The 17,916-nt window shown below is 43.0% G+C and overlaps 1 protein-coding gene across 1 annotated transcript in view; it reads left to right on the top strand.

The window, feature by feature from the left end:
• LPCAT3 (lysophosphatidylcholine acyltransferase 3) overlaps positions 1 to 17,916 on the top strand; it is a 40,098-nt gene that overhangs the window by 9,645 nt on the left and 12,537 nt on the right. The window lies entirely within an intron of this gene.

The raw sequence follows: 17,916 nt of genomic DNA, 5'->3' as shown, positions 1-17,916 counted from the left end.
TGTTACAATAGACTATTAAATTTCAACCACCCATTTCCTCATGTTCCCGAAGGCCAATATTACCAAAGAATTGAGGTTAAGGATTAAGCAGTTTATCTGATATTTAAATTGGATTTAATTCCTAACAAGCAACAATATTTCAAAACAGAAATTTACATGAATTTTTAAAATAGCATAGTCATCAAAGAAATGTTTTATTTCTAGAGAACTGCTTAGGCATACCCTTTGTGTGGACACATTCATTCTTCTCCGCTCTGGAAAAGTTTGGGAAGCTCATTAGGGTGTGAGGACTGAATGAGATAAAATGTATAAACATTGGGGACACCTGGGTGGCTCAGTCGGTTTAAGTGTCCAACTCTTGATTTCGGCTCAGGTTATGACCTCACGGTTCCTGAGATCCAGCCCCACCTTGGGCTCTGCACTGATAGCACGGAGCCTGCTTGGGATTGTCTCTCCCCCTCTCTCTGCCCCTCCCCTGCTCATGCGTGCACTCTCTCAAAATAAACTTAAATATATATATATATATATATATATATATATATGTAAGCATCTGACCAAGCCTAACCCAAGGTAGTTTTAAATAATTGCTCTCTTCCTTCCCTCAACAAATACTCATCTCCTTCCTTTCCAAGTAGACTCTATGGTCTTGGGACCAGAGTCATGAGCACCTCCTAGCATCTCCTGGCTTGCATCCTAGGAACTTGTTAGAAATGCAAATTCTTGGGGCGCCTGGGTGGCGCAGTCGGTTAAGCGTCCGACTTCAGCCAGGTCACGATCTCGCGGTCCGTGAGTTCGAGCCCCGCGTCAGGCTCTGGGCTGATGGCTCAGAGCCTGGAGCCTGTTTCCGATTCTGTGTCTCCCTCTCTCTCTGCCCCTCCCCCGTTCATGCTCTGTCTCTCTCTGTCCCAAAAATAAATAAACGTTGAAAAAAAAAAAAAAAAGAAATGCAAATTCTTTTTTTCTTTTTTTTTTTAATGTTTATTTATTTTTAAGAGAGAGGAGACAGAGCACAAATGGGGGAGGGGCAGAAAGAGAGGGAGACACAGAATCCGAAGCAGGCTCCAGGCTCCAAGCTGTCAGCACAGAGCCCGACGAGGGGCTTGAACTCACAAACCGTGAGATCCTGACCTGAGCCGAAGTCAGACACTCAACCAACTGGGCCACCCAGGCGCCCCTAGAAATGCATATTCTTAGGTCTGCCCCAGACCTACTAAAGACGGGGCCTGATGATCTGTGTTTTAACATGTCCTCTAGGTTATAGTAACTACCCTGAGGTTTGAGGATCACTGGTTTATTTCTTCTGGTAGCTGTTTTGTAATACTTGGTGTCCCCATAGTATCTTCAGCTTTTTGAAATGGTGTCGTATCCCGTGATCTTTGTAATAAACAAATTTCTCAGATTCTTATTGCTTAGTTTTCCCTATTTGCTAGCATCACTTGTTATTCCTCAAATACTATTATTATTACCAAATTACGCTGTTAATGTTATTATAACAATGATACTGTTAGATCATCATCATCTTCATTGTCTAACTAACATCATTATCTCCACCATCTGTTTCACACTTTTGATGAGAAGGTTAAATGTAGAGGAGGGTTTTTTTGCGTAAGGTTGTTAGACTAATAGTTTCATCTTTCCTCTTCTGTCTTGCATCAGTCACCTCCAGCACTATAGCATTCTCCTAATCGATTGCCTCACATTTCTTAACACAGTTGATAAACTGACTTGTAGCTCTAACAAAAACGAGGTGCCCCAGTCGTGGCTGCCAGGGAAAGCTGTCCTTCCCAAGCACAAAGTTTTTTAAGGTAGAGGTGTGTGTTTGTGTTGACATTTTTTCACCAATTGGCTGAAGTCCAGGGCCAAGAGATTTAGGGCCCACCTAGAGTTCTCTTGGTGAAGCAGTAATAGCTCCCTAGAGGCCTTCAAAGCCTATCTGTGATTTGTGCAGCCCAAAAGATGATGTTGTATGCAGCTTTATTTCTACCCCGTTTTCAAAATGAGAAGAGTAGGGGGTGTGTAAGACACTAAAAATAAGGATAAGTAATTTCTGGATAAGAATTGCCTTTGGGCTTAAAATGGACTGGTTTTTAAATCCAAGTTCCTCTCTACTCAAGCACTGGCTTTGAAGATAAAGTGAGATTCATTAAATTCTGGACACCTTGCACCAAGTATTCTAAGAACCATATGTACCAAAATTGTTAGTAATAGAGGCTTCTGATAGAAATGCCACTGCATTCTAGCTGTAGGGACATTTGTCAGAAAGTGGGTAGAAGATCAGGCCAAAAATGAGCAGACCCAGGTTTTGTTTTTGACTCACATGAAGTCACCAAGTAGACTATTTAAATGCCCCACTCCAAGCATGGGCTGTGTTTAAATTAAAAATAAAAAGCTCTTGTCAATTAAAGATGCTTTTCAGTACCAAGTATTCATGTTGCTATGGCATTTTCATAAGAAAGGCGTACATGGTCATTCTGCTGCATAAAATATAAGTGGTGAGGTAGTAATTTTGTAGGCAGTTTACTAAAAAAAAAAAAAAATAGAGGATTCACGTATATATATCGTATACAGATCTGAGGCAGATATGGGATCCCAGGAAGCTAACGTTCTGATCACTGTATATTTGTAAATGCTGTGATGAGAAGTGGCTTCCATGTAGACATGGTAAGTGCCTTATAGTTCCTGAGGTTTCCGATTTCTGCTGTGATAGCAACTCTAAACTCAGATGCACTTGGACACCCCTCTGGATCACTGTCCATAAATACAAAACTTCTGTTTGTAAGCCAGCAAGCAGAGGCCAACTGGAACGGTGCCCTTTTAAGTTTCTTATGACATATACCTCTGACGAAAGGGAGAAAGATTGATTATAGTTAGCGTACAAATAAAGTGGGGCTCTGACTAAAAATATCAAACCATTAGTGCTACTAGAAATCCTCATTCTTTAGCCAAAGGATAATCTGACTGCACTCTTTAATTCTTCATTGAGTCTTCTGAAAGAGTAGTCAACAAAAGCAAAGCTAGGAACTAGGTGCCATACAATTATATTATTTACACTAAGAACCCAACATAATTATGGGGACCCAGATCATCATATCACCAGAAGCTCCAAATTTCTTCAAGTCTTACCCTCTTGGTTTATATTCTAAAGTATTTTTTAATTCTAAAATATATAATTTTTGGCTTTTAAAAATCTTCCCAAATACTCAAGTAATATTGAATGTAGAATTGAATATTGAATATAGAAAGAAATCGGTCATTTCCAACTTTTGTACATCCAAGGATACTGCCAAGAAAATGAAAAGATAACCCACAGATTATGAAAATATTTGTAAATCATACATATGGTAAGGATCTAGTGTCCAGAATATATCAAGAATTCTTGTAACTCAATAAGAAAAAGACAAATAACTCAATTAAAAAATGGGCAAAGGATATGAATAGACATTTGCCTAAGGAAGACATACAGTTGCCCAATAAGTACATAGAAAAATGCTCAACTCATTAGTCATTAGGGAAATGCAAATTAAATGACATTACGTATCACTTCACACCCTCTGGTATGACTGTAGTCCAAAAACAAAACAAAACAGGAATAAGAAAGTGTCGGTGAGGATGTGGAGAAATTGGAACCCTTGTGCATCGCTGAAGGGAATGTAAAACAGTGCAGCCACTATGGAAAACAGTTCAGCAGTTTCTCAAAGTTAAAGTTACAGTATGACCTAGCGATTCCACCCCTCGTTTCTATACTCGAGAGAATCGAAAGCACACGTTCACACAAAAACTTGTACAACATTTGCGTCCTATGTTCATAGCACTATTATGATGGCTCAAAAGTGGAAACAACTTATTTGTCCACCAACTCATGAATGAATAAACAAAATGTTATTATATTCCTATGGTGGAATACTATTCAGCCACAAAAAAGGAAAGTGCTGCCACCTGCTACAATGTGGATGAACCTTGAAAACATTATGCTAATGTTTTCATTATGTTAATATTGTGCCAAGAAGTGGCCACATTTTGTATGATTCCATTGGAATAAAATGTTCAGAATAGGGGTGCCTGGGTGGCTCAGTCGGTTAACCGGCTGACTCTTAATTTCCGCTCAGATCACGATCTCGCCGTTTGCGGGTTCTAGCCCTGCGTCAGGCTCTGAGCTGACCTTGCAAAGCCTGCTTGGGATTCTTTCCCTCATATCTCTCTCTCTCTCTCTCTCTCTCTCTCTCTCAAAATAAATACACTTAAAAAAATTTTTTTAATAAAATGCCCAGAATAAGTGGGGCACCTAGGTGGCTTAGTTCAGCGTCCGACTCTTGATTTCGGCTCAGGTCATAACATGGTTATTGAGTTTGAGCCCCGCATTGGGTTCTGCTCTGACAGAGTGGAGCCTGCTTGGGATTCTGTCTCCGTCTCTGTCTGCCTCTCTGTCTCCCTCCCTCTCTCTCAAAATAAATAAACTTTTTTTTTTTTTTAATGTCCAGAATAAGCAAATTCATAAAGACAGAAAGTAGTTTGGTGGTTGCCAGGAGATGAGATGGGGAGGGGGGGTAAATTGGGACTGAGTGCTCAGAGAGGTGGGGTTTCTTGTCAGGGTGATGGAAATGTTCCAGCATTAGACCCTGGGGATGCTTGGACAACAATGAGAATATAGCAAAATTCAGTGAATTCTACACTTAAAAAAAAGGCTAAAGAGGGACTGTGTATGATCACAGGTAGAGCAGAACCCAGCAATTAACAGCTATTCAGATTCATGAGGACAATTACAGGGCGTAATGCTGTTATCTTTCCTTCTGTTAGAATCTTAGATGTAAGAAAGGGTTTATTGTTTCATTTGCTGAAATACCTGCAGAGAAAAAAGTCTCACCTACCTTGTTTGTATTTACAAAGATCAGATTTGACAACTCTAAACTCTAGAGAGAAATTATCATGACCAGTAGGTGGGAGGGGTGGAGAAAGAACAGCTAATTAGCCACTTGGGCCTTGTGACGGGGCAACCCTCAGGCAACCTTAGGCAAGATCAAGTCACCATAGGAGCGAAGGACCCGTTTCTCCACCGAAAACCAGTGCCATAAATTCAAAGGGCGCGGGTGGGGGTGGGGAGGGCCTCACGTTACTACACACCAGTTAGACGTTTTTGAGAGAGAACCATAACGCACAAAATCCAGAAAGCATTAAAAATAGGGGGGGCGGGGGAGGAACACTTCAGGTCTGTACAAGGGAAGGAAGAGGAGGAAGCAATAACAGAAAGGGCAGGAAAGGAAAATAAGAGGCAAGAGGAGGGGGGACCGGTCAGAGAGCAGGGAAGGGGGCTGCGCCGTGGGGGTCTGGCCAGCCCGCTGCTTCTCACCGTGCCTGTGATGGGCCTGTTTTCCCAGGTGATAAACATCTATGCTAGATGATTCCTACAGTCCTTTCCTCTCCTGGACCTACACAGATGCCTCTGCCATCTGAAATGCATAGCCATAGTATAATGAAATACAGGATACCTCACCCCCCACACACACACACCCCCCCCCCCCCGTGGCCCCACTCGCTTCGCTTCCCTTCGCGTCCCTTCGCTTCGCTCCGCTCCCTTCCCTTCCCTTCCCTTCCCTTCCCTTCCCTTCCCTTCCCTTCCCTTCCCTCCCCTCCCCTCCCCTCCCCACCGTTCCCCTCTCCTCTCCTCTCTAACCCTGGCTGCATCCCCTTGCCTCCTGCGGTCTCTTGATGTACCCAGCGTTTCAGCCACTGTACGTAAAACTGTTAATGAACAAAGAAGAGCGCTTGTAGGCAACGTGTTGCTCCCTTGCTCTGCTCCCTTACTCCGCACGCTGGCTAGGGGTGACCATGTATCTTGAAGTCCACACGGACAGTCTTTGTGCCCCTTCTCCTCTTCAAAATTTGCTTCCCACATACCACCCTTGCATCCCACGTCCCAGCTGGCTCTCCCTGCCTACCAGTCACAATCCTGTCACAGCCTTCTCAGCCTCACCCCTCCTCAGACCTGTGCCACCACTGACAGCCGGGATCCTACAGCCACCAACACTGCTGCCAAGCATCCCCCACCACAACCCCCCACCAGAACTTATTTGGGGAATATGCTTGTCATTTGGAAGATCTTGGATGAAGCCCTGTACCCACGGGATTCTGGGAGTAGAAGAATTTTCTGGCATATGCCTAATTTTGTTGTGGTGGTTGATTTTTTTTTTTTTTTTTTTATAATCCAAGATTTGGGGGACCTGAAGCTTATATAATCTTGGGAACCTTTTTTAAGAAAAAGGCTACAAAAATAGCTAACAAGTTTCACAAAAACATATGACCATGTGAACATGCTGTTAGCTGCCACCCCCACCCCCCACCACTGCCCAGAGCCTTAAATGGGGCCTATGCCAAGGATGAGCCTTGAAACTAAAGCTTTATTCGCTTCATGGCCAATGGTCTTCTTCTGGGAGTACCAGGTACAATTTACAGACCTTTATTTTTGCAACTTGCTATAGCCTTAATTTAGTTAAATCATAGTGAGGTGGGCAGAGGCCAAACCAGTTGAAAGAATACTCCAAGTTTAAGGTTAGGTGTAGATTATGCTTATATAAAATATTTGCCCGTATGTAAATTTTTTTAAATTTTTTTAATGTTTATTTTTGAGAGAGACAAACAGAGCATGAGCAGGGGAAGGGCAGAGAGAGAGGGAGACACAGAATCTGAAGCAGGCTCCAGGATCTGAGCTGTCAGCACAGAGCCTGACACAGAGCTCAAACCCATGAACCGTGAGATCTTGACCTGAGCCGAAGTCCAACGCTCAACCGACTGAGCCACCCAGGTGCACTGACGTGTAGAATTTTTAAGTGGCCCCAAAGAAATCCATGTATGATGCTTCTATGGATATTTTCTCTTTTAATCTATACAACAACCTGCAGATATGGCTGCCAATTTCCCTATTTCACAGATAAAGAAATTGAGATGCAAATAATCTAAGTAATTTACCCAAACTGCAGAGCTGATTTTCTGAACTAGATTACTCTTGATTCCTGAGTCCAGGGATATTCTAGCTGATCAGATAATTGGCTGCAAGTTGCCACCATGTCGTTTATTAATTTACAGAAAATTAAAATGTGATACACTGTCTTTGCTAAGAAAGGCATTTTGGTGTCTTGACGTGCCTCAAAGTCAGTCTGAACAGCTGTTGTCCCTGTTCCACTAAAATGGAGAAAGGCCAGTCAACAGCCTCTTTTAGCTTTAACATTCTTTCAGTCTGTACATTTTTGTAGAATAAGTCGGAGGGGAGAAAAAAATTTACAGTAACAAAGTAACTATGTGACCATTTGAACAAACCATCCTAGTATAGAAAAATACTGTAACCGGACATTCAAACATATGGATAATGATCTTGACATCCCTTCTGCCATCTAATCAGACTTGAAATACTGCGGAGGGCTTGCCTTGATGGACAGCTAACTCCTGGACTAAGAAGCTAGTGAGAATCTATTCGTGTCCAACTCCTTGTGGCATAACAAAAAATGGTGACATCAAAGTCAGTCCCCTGTTGGGTCTTAACTTTTCAGCCTTTGTAGCAGATTTTACCAGTTTAGCCAACGTGTGGGTCTGTCAGCCACCAGCACTAAGCTTAACATGGCCTTGCTTATTACTAAGAGCACTTGGTTTAAATGGAGCAGTTAAAGAATTACTCTTGGTGGGACTTTGGGGCAGCTCGGGTTTAGGTTGTTGGGTTGGGTTAAGTGACTAAAAAACTAATATGTATATATTTTTTTGAGAGAGAGAGAGAGAGAGAGAGAGAGAGAGAGAGTGCACGCGCAGGGGAAGAGCAGAGAGCAACAGAGAGAGAATTCCCAGCAGGCTCCGTACCACCAGCACAAAGCCGAGTATTTCTTAACCTTCATAGCAAACCCTTTTTCTTTCTCACAAGTAACAGCCATCCACTAGTTTACCTTTGAAATGTCCCCTCTATTCATTGATCCCCAGGACATTTTGATCACTTGTCCCAGTTTTCTTGAATCTTGTATCACATTTGGCAGAATGTTCGAGATACTCAGCTGGAGGACGCTTTGAGAAGGGAACCGCTATATTCTTACTGAGCTGTGTGAGGGAAGGCAGGGACGGGGAGTCCCCAAGAATTGGATTAACAAAGAGAGCACAGGAGAGCACCTAGACTTGGCATTAAAATGTAGATGTTAATTGTTTATAGATAGGAGATTAAGCAAACATAAACATGAGTGTGCATGTGTCTGCAGCCAGATGCTTGAATGTAGATTATTGTTGAGCAAAGAATAATACAGCTGTAGCTTTAAAAGCACACAGCTAGGTATTTATTAGTGAGTCGCTAGCAGGTCACTGCCAAGTGCCAAGGCATGTGGCAAGAATATCCGAATGGAAGTCAAGTGATGTGGATTCTAATTTGAGCTGTGCTCTGTTAACCTTGGGCATGCTTGTGATCCCATTTGGGCCTTAGTGTCTTATCTAATGAAGGCCTTGGAGTCAGTGATTTCTAAGATTTCTTCAGGTTCTAAGAATCTGAATATATTATGAATAACCATTCAGCACATAACTCAGCCCAAGCTGTACAGGATTGTCAGAGTGTGGAAGATGTGTTGACACCTTGCCCTTACTATCCGCAGGCCTAATCAGGTGAAGAGAAACAAAGGACCACTTCTGAACAGATTCCAAAGGTGAGAGCTCCGTCCTCACCTAAACGTCCATAATCTACAGGTGCTCTTCCAGCTGACACAGTGATCAGTAACCGAGCATAACGTGCCTAACCCGTTACCAATTGCTTGAATAGGCAGTGTCGGGCAAAGCTTTCCTGTCCTTTCCGTTTGTTTGTCTTCCTTTTCTCTGTATAGTGGTTGGGCACAGGAACTTCCACTTTGATGGAAAAAAGAAGTGAATGGCAGATCTTCAAAGTAGGAATAGTGACGATAAAATTATCACGTGAAAGTAATTGGTAAAAATAAACAACAGGGGCGCCTGGGTGGCTCAGTTGGTTGAGCGTCAGACTTCAGCTCAGGTCATGATCTCGCGGTTCATGAGTTGGAGCCCCACGTGGGCTCTGTGCTGACAGCTCGGAGCCTGGAGCCTGCTTCGGATTCTGCGTCTTCCTCTCTCTTTCCCTGCCCACGCTCTGTCTCTCTCTCTCTCTCTCTCTCTCTCTCTCTAAAAATAAACATTAAAAATTTAAATAAATAAATAAATAAATAAATAAACAACAAATAAGCCACGTTCAAAAGCAGTCCTATTTTATATTCTAGTCTGTAATCCTTGGAAAAATTTAACTGAAATTTGGTTAAAAGAACAGATAGCTGTTTGATAGATCCTTCCAACATGGCCCTGCAGTATTGCCCAAAGCAAGATAGACATTATCTGTGGTAACCTTCCATAGACTAGAAAAATTATAACATCCAGGCAAGATAAGAATGAAACTGGGCTTTTTCCAGCCATCTCTAACTAGAAATTCCAAAGAGCCTCCATAATCTTGTCAGTAAACAGTTCCTAAGAGCACTGCTGAAAGCTAAGAAACGGTAGACAAGAAATAGATGAATTAGACCATGATTGTAGGAAATTGACTACAAAAGGAGTAAGTGGGATTGAACAGTAGCTAGAAGCAGCAGTGAAGGGACAGGGGTAGTGGGAAGGGCTAGAAGGGAAGTTTGAAGTTAGAGGAGATCATGTGCTAGGGGCTTAAGTCACGGACTTAGAGGTGAGACCCATTGGTTAATATCCAGCTGCATGGATTACTCGGCAATCAGCACAGTATAGCTAACTGTTTTTATTTGTTTGCTTATTCAGAAAGTGAAGACAATAATATTATTTCTTCCTTCATTTAATTAGGAGGATTAAGTGGCATAATGTGTGTAAAGTGCTTAACTCAGCGCATGCCATGTAGTAAGTACTCGGTAAGCGTTTCGTTGGTATTCACTGGCATTAATGATAATAATAATTGTTATCATTGAGGAAGAAAGAATAAGGAAGCTAGCAAGAAAGACCATAAAGTTCTCTGGTGAGACTGAGATGGCTAGAATTCCAAGGACTGGGCCCGAAGGGAAGGAGGAGATGTTTAAAGAGGAGGAAGGTACATCTTTTCTCTGAATCTGGAGAAAAGGATAAAAGCATGGATTTCAAGCAGCTCTTCTTAAGTTTTCTCACGGTCAGTTCCCTGAAGACGATGGTGGAAGACTAAATAAGTGTGTGCTCTCGGGCCCGGGGGTCTTAGCGTAAAGCAGCTGTTAAAAGACAGAAATGTCAGGGCGCCTGGGCTCAGTTGGTTGAGCGTCTGACTCTTGACCTCAGCTCAGGTCTTGATCTCAGGGTTGTGAGTTCAAGCCCCACGCTGGGCTCCTCGCTGCACAGGAAGTCTACTTAACAACAAAATAGAAATGTCATTCGAGTCTCATGTTGTATTTGTAAAATACAAGGCAACGGCGCATTCTGTTTTGTATGATTTGTTTTTATATAATGAAGCTGCTTAGCAGTTAAATTACTTGGAATTCTTTCTGCAAAACTTCTCGTATTATCCGTCTTCATGTTGGGGTACGTGTACCCAAGGGGTACACAAGGACTTTCCAGGGGATACATGGGCATGGATTAGGGAATTAATTTCCAGGTTTTCAGCTTCCATATGTACTCTTGTCTAAAACTAATAAGCTGAAGACTGTCTGCTCTGAAGGTTCTCCTTTCCCAGCTCCCTTAAAGTCACCTGTTAGCAGCCTTAGACAAGTGAAAAAAAGGTATGGTGGGTTGCCCCAGGATGCCACAAAAGTAAAGCAAAGAGGAGCAGTCCCTTTTTTTTTTTTTGTAATTATTTTTTAAAGTATAATTAGCATATAGTTGAGCAGCTCTTATTTTATCCAGGTGACAAACTCATGACAACCTTATCTATCCGGCTTTTTAAAATTGTTTTAATGTTTATTTATTTTTGAGAGAGAGAGAGAGACCAATCGTGAGCGGGGGAGGGGTAGAGAGAGAGGGAGACACAAAATCTAAAGCAGGCTCCAGTCTCCAAGCTGTCAGCACAGAGCCCCACGTGGGGCTAGAACCCACAAACCGTGAGATCATGACCTGAGCCGAAGTCCAGTGCTTAACCAACCGAGCCACCCAGGCACTCCTATTTATTTTTGAGAGAGAAAGAGAGAGAGACAGGGAGGGGTAGAGAGAGAGAGAGAGAGAGAGAGACAAAGAATCCCAAGCAGGCTCCGCGCTGTCAGCCCAGATCCCAGCTCAGCCTCCAACGCACAAACTATAAGATCATGACCTGAGCCGAAATCAGGAGTCAGATGCTTAACCAACTGAGTCACCCAGACACCCCTTTTATCTATCCATCTTAAAACCAGAATTCAGAAATAAGATGGTCGTTATGAGAGAAGTATTAACATGTTTACTAGAACTTAAAAATGAGCCTAGGCCTCTTTTAACAGAAAGGAAGTCTGACCAAGCTGATTAGCCTGCCATCGGCAGACATTTTCCACACGTACTTAAAGCACAGCTTCAATATACATTTAAAAAACACATCACTTGCTATTGTTTAAGCTTATAACTAATAGATGACAACTTAAAAATGTGACAGGGTATAGAGTTTTTCATAAGTCTTTTAGGGGCTTATTCCTGCAAAAATCTTGAAGACCATCACAGTGGCTTACTCATCTTTAATTTCTCCTTTTCTGTCATCCCCCCCACATCCAGACAGTCCTGTTGCTTTTTTCCTGTTAAGTCCATTTCAGACTGCCCATTTTCCAAACCTTCCTGGCCATTTTGTTATGCTGTTTTGCCCCCCTTGTAGTTAACCCCTCTTGAAGTGACTCTGAAGGGCTCTTTCCTACCTCTGCGTCTTTACTACATTACTCTCCTCCCAGGAGCGCCCTTTCCTTATCTTCTCTATCCATCCTGACTTCTCTGGTCACTACTGATCTCTGTCCTTTCTGACTCCTACAGCATTGGCTATTCCATGCAGTTAGTACTTCAAGAACATCAGTGTTTGATACTTCTCTCTTATCTGCAAAGCTCCCTGGGGGTTAAAAAACACCTCTTTGGTTTCTACCAACATTCCCCTTTTTGCCTAATGCAACGCTGACCACGCATAGTGGATGCTTAATAAACACTTCATTGACTGCCTAGAGAATATTCTCTCATCCTCTCGTTTTGTCATCCATTCAACAAATATTTTTGAGATCCTTTTTTGTACCAGGATTTATACTAGGCACTGGGGAGAAAACAGACAAAAATCCCTACTTTCAAAGGCTGATAAATAAACAAAATATATACTATGTAAATAATTAATTAATTAATAAGTGCTGAGGGGGAAATAGAAAAGTAAAGCAGAGAAGAACAAGAAGTGTGTGTTGGTGGTGAGTGCTGGTGGGGAGGAGGAGGGAGTGTGTGCAATTTTAGATGGGAAGGTCAGGGAAGGCCTCACTGATAAGGTGACATTTTGGTAAAGACCTGAGGGACTGGAGCTTATCTGTACACAGAGCATTTCAGGCAAGGAACCTACTAATGGTGAGGGCTCCGGGGCTGGACCTGCCCGACTGCCTGGACGGGAGAGCCTTGTGGCTGGGGAAGAAGCATGGCCGAGGCAGAGATGGGTCAGAGAAAGCTGGGGAGAGCGAACAGGTCTTGTTGGCTTTGCTGAGTGAGATTGGAGGCCTTCTGAGGGTTTGAGCTGAGGAATGAGCTGATCTGATAGAATAGAATCCCTGTGGGTGGGGCGCTTGAATGGCTCAGTTGGTTAAGTTACCAGCTCTTGGTTTTGACTCAGTTGTGGGTTCGAGCCCCATGTCAGGCTCTGCACTGACAGTGCGGAGCCTGCTTGGAATTCTCTCTCTCTCTCTCTCTCTCTCTCTCTCTCTGCCCCTCTCCCCCCTCAATATCTCTGTCTCTCTCTTTTTCTCTCTCTCTCTGTCAAAATAAACTGAAAAAAAAAAAAAAGAATATCCATGGGTGCTGTGTTAGGCTAGACTGAACGAAGGCAAGAGCAGAAGCCAGGAAGTTAGGTGGCAATTATATAATAATACAGGCCAGAGACGGTGTTGGCTTGGACCAAGGGAAGAGGTGGTCAGATTCTGGGCTTATTTTCAAGGTAGAACAGACAGGATTTGTTGACTAGCTGGGTTGAGGGTGGAATGTGGCTGGGGAGGTCAAGAATGATGGCAGGGTTGCAGGGTTCCAGTCCTAAGGGAGGGAGGGGTGAGTTGCTGTTTGCTGAAGTGGGGCAGGCTAGGGGAGGAGCAGGTTTAGGGAGGAGGGTAGGTCGGCAGTGCCATTTCGGAACCTGTTAAATTTGAGGTGTCTGTTAGGCGGCCCCTACTCAAAGTGTTGAGTAGTCCATAGCAGTGTGGGGTCCAAGGGAACAGTCTGTTCTGGAGATGAAAATTGGGGAGAACTCAGCAAATGGGTGGTATTCACAGCCAGGTGACGAGATGAGATCACTGGGCACTTCACTGTTCAAGCAGAGGTGGCCCAATTCCGTTTACTGATCATCTGATGTGTACCAGGCTTAATATACAAACCCTAAGCTAGATACTCATTTTACTGATGAGACAGGTTAACAGAAACTGAGGACAAAAAGGTTAACCATCAACAAGCCTGAGGCAACAGCTAGTAAGTAACAACTGAGGTCTGTCTTAACTCCAAAGTTCGTGTTCTTCCAACCATACAGTGCCTTAATTCAGTAGTACATTGTATTTTGGGAAAAGTGCTGTTGGCAAGCCGAAGTCAGTACCCTTATAAAATAAATATGCTATGAGTCTTCTTTTGAAATGCAGATGGGAAGGAAACCCCTTAGTCATTTGGTTGTCACATGGAATGAAGATTAGATTCAGAAGCTCTGATATCCATTTGCCCCAGAATTTTCTCAGATAACGCCTGCTTTTCCTCCCTCTAACTTTTTTTTTTTTTTTTTTTAACAAGAGAAATATGAGCTAAGAAGAGGATTAAGGGTCTGAGGCTACAAAGGGAAAAAAGACCGTTAGCAGGAAGGTGAAAGGAGATGTTTGGAAAACAAAGGCTGCCATGTTTACCTCCCTCTAACTTTATGTGAATGTGTATTTGTATAATTTTGTGCCCACTTACAATATATTAGGCACTGTGCTTAGTACTTTGTATGTGTTGTCCTTACAACAACTCACTGAGACAGGTGCTATTCCCCCATTTTACAGAGGAGGAAACTGATGCTCAAGGTCAAACAGCTGTTAAACATCCATTACTGTTGACCAATCAAGCAAAAGACCTTAATACACAACAAAAATGTGAAGAATGGCACATTATAGTATATAATGACTTACCAAATGAGAGTCTTATTTCTAAGTACCATGGGTTTAAGGCACAAGTCCGTAATATACAGGGCCATGAGTTCACTGTGGTCTGAGGTAGCCTTACAAAAGGAAAGAACTGGGTTTTCTAGAATGAGTGGTAGAGGGGTGGTTGGAGAAGGCGTTCCATGCAAAGGGACTGGCATGTCCCAAGGTCTAGAGTCAAAAGACCTAAGATATGTTTGGGCAAAATCTGGCAGATCAGTTTTAGCTGAAGCAGAGAAATGGAAGTTTTAATTAGAAATGTAGTTTAGAAGAGGGACCTTGAATCTTAGGCTTAGGGACTGGCACTCTGTTGAGTAGTCATCGGGAATCATTTGGGAGTCATTGGTGTTTTCTGAACAGGAATTGAAGGAAGAGTACTCTGGTATAGGGCTGCTGGGAGCATGAGTTTCAGGGTGCAGGAGCTTAAGGATGAGTGCTTAAGGGTCTGACCTGCCAGTGGAGCACAGAAGACAAGGTGGTAACAGTGCTGAGATCCTATGGAAAGGAGGGAACTAAGGACAGGGAGGGGGCAAAGCCAGACTCAAGCTTTTGAACGTGGTTGGGTGACCTGGAGAATGATGGCACCATAAATAAAAACAGAAGCCAAGAGAGGGCTCAGTAGAGGGTAAGTCGTGTTTTAGTTAATACAGAATTTCAGATGTCCGGCCAGGAAGTAGGAAATGTGGAACTGAAACTTGAGACGTTAGGATTAAAGATGTGTTTGTCTTTGGCGTGAAGATCCTATTAATGGTGAGAGTAGATGCCATTTCCAGAGAGGCAGCGTAGCGAGCATGGTAAGAGAGTCAACACTGAATCCTGGAGATCAGCCATATTTAGGAGCCAGGAAAAAGCCTTCAGTGAACGAGAAAAAGAAAGATAGGTCGGTGCGATCTATTCAGATTGTAACCGGCCACCTGTCAAAGCAAGCCAAGAAAGTGAGAGTCAACATTTAGGAACTTTTTTTTTTTTTTAACATTTAGGAACTTTTGTAACAGTTTGACAGCCTCACATCATCGAAGCCCATGACTCTGTATTTTACAAAAGTATTGGTCCACAGCAGGGGGGCGCCTGAGTGGCTCAGTTGGTTAAGCATCCGACTTCAGCTCAGTTCATGATCTCGCAGTTCGTGGGTTCAGGCTCCGCATTGGGCTCTGTACTGAAAGCTCAGAGCCTGGAGCCTGCTTTGGATTCTGTGTCTCCCTCTGTCTCTGCCCCTCCTCTGCTCACGCTCTCTTGTCTCTCTCAAAAACATTAAAAAAAAATTTTTTTAACAGAAGTATTGGTCCACAAAAAATGGGAGATTTTAAAAACTGGTCTGCACCACCAACTGAGAAGTGCAGGGTTAGACGGTAAGAGGACCAAGAGACCCGCTTTTAGGTATATACCTAAGAGAACAGAAAAATATGTGTTCACACATAAACTTGCACGCAAATGTTCCATAGCAGCCTCATTCATAGTACCCAGAAGTGGACACAACCTGAATGTCCACCAGCTGGTGAATGAATAAACAAAATGGTGTATCCATAAACGGGATATTATTCAGCCATAAAGAAAGAATAATGCACTGTGCGCGTAGCTTAACACGCTACATTGTATTAACACGCTATATTGTACACCTGAAACTGGTAATCACATAGTATGTCAACTATACTCCAATTAAAAAATGTTAAAAAAAATTTTTTTTAATGTTTATTTTTTTGAAGGAGAGAAAGACAGAGTTTGGGGTGGGGGGGGCAGGGGGGCAGAGAGAAAGGGAGACACAGAATCCAAAGCAGGCTCAGGCTCTGAGCTGTCAGCACAGAGTCCGACACGGGGCTCGAACCCACAAACCACAACATCATGACCTGAGCTGAAGTCGGACGCTCAACCGACTGAGCCACCCAGGTGCCCCTAAAAAAATGTTTTTAAAAATGAAGTACTGATATCTGCTATAACATAAATGAACCCGGAAAATATTATGTGAAGTGAAAAAAGCCAGACATAAAAGTCATATTATATGACTCCATTTATATGAAAGCCTTGTAGACAGAAAGTAACCTCTGGTGGTTGCCAGGGTCTGGGAACAGGAGTGAATGGAGAATGACTGGTAACAGATATGTGGTTTCCTTTGGGGAGATGGAAAAATTCTGGAAGTAGATAGTGGGATGTTTGCACAACCTTGTGAATATCCTAAAAACCATTGAATTCCACACTTTGAAACAGCAAAATTTTTTGGTATGTGAATCATACCTCAATAGAAAAAAAAAAAAAAAGAAAATACAGGAGGGCAGGTGAGTAAAGCAGGGAGGAAGAAAAGGTACAGATGTGGGTATTATAAGAAGGAAGATTAAGCCAAAACATCATTCCACATATCAGCAGTTCATCAGTTCCCCAAGTGTAGTCCATGAGCCCCGAGGGGTCACTGAGAACCTTAAAATTGTCTTCACTATAATACTAAGATGTTATTGGCCATTTTTACTGCGTTGACATTTGCTCTGATGGTACAAACGGTGGGTAGACTGCGGGTGCCTTAGTGCCAGTCAGGGCAAGGTCATAGCTGTACCCTCAGTCACTGTATTCTTCACTGCAGCGCACTCTCAGTCCAAAAAAAAGAAAAAGGTCAGGTTCACTTAAGAATGTCCTTGATGAGGGGTGCCTGGGTGACTCAGTCGGTTAAGCATCCGACTTGGGCTCAGGTCACGATCTCACAGTTTGTGGGTTCGAGCCCCGCGTCGGGCTCTGTGCTGACAGCTCAAAGCCTGGAGCCTGCTTCGGATTCTGTGTCTCCCCCTCTCTCTACCCCTTCCCTGCTCATGCTGTGTCTCTCTGTCTCTCAATAATAAATAAATGTTAAAAACAAAATAAAAAAAAAAGAATATCCTCGATGAAGCATCAGTATTAATTTTATTACATCTCAAGCCTTGAGTACACGTCCTCTTAATGTTATATTTGAGGAACTGGGAAATACAAACAAAGCATTTCTTCATCCTGAAGTGCAATGGCATGTGGAGGCCAAGGTCTTGTGCGGTGCTTGAGCTGCGTGTTGAAGTGGCAGCTCCTTTTTCCATTGAACACCATTTTTACTTGAAAGAATGACTGACAGACTGTGGTTGCTGAGACGTGGGCATTTGGCACATAGTTTCTCGAAAATGTGCACAGCGAGCCTGTCACTTCAGGGAAAACAACTGACAGTATTTGTAGTCAGTACTAAAATTCAAGCTTTCAAGTGAATATTAGAATGTGGGAAAACTTGCATCCGTTACCATGAGCTTGACAACTTCCCAATACACAAAGGCTTTTCTGCTGGAAATCAGTGGTGATATTAAGAAATATGATTTTAGGGGCACCTGGGTGGCTCAGTCGGTTGAGCGTCCGACTTCGACTCAGGTCACGATCTCGCGGTCCGTGAGTTCGAGCCCCGCATCGGGCTCTGGGCTGATGGCTCGGAGCCTGGAGCTGCTTCCAATTCTGTGTCTCCCTTTCTCTCTGCCCCTCCCCCGTTCATGCTCTGTCTCTCTCTGTCTCAAAAATAAATAAACGTTAAAAATTAAAAAAAAAAAAAAAAGAAAAGAAATATGATTTTAGCTGGGGGGCACCCGGGTGGCTCAGTCAGTTAAGCATCCGACTCTCAACCTCAGCTTAGGTCTTGATCTCAGGTTTG

This window comes from Lynx rufus, unplaced genomic scaffold, assembly GCF_022079265.1.
Source record: "Lynx rufus isolate CCGP_SWC_20201006 ecotype Redwood Valley unplaced genomic scaffold, mLynRuf1.p SCAF_7, whole genome shotgun sequence".
Taxonomy (NCBI): Eukaryota; Metazoa; Chordata; class Mammalia; order Carnivora; family Felidae; genus Lynx; species Lynx rufus.
Note: the sequence above shows the minus strand (reverse complement) of the source record. Positions and strands in the feature narration are given on the sequence as shown.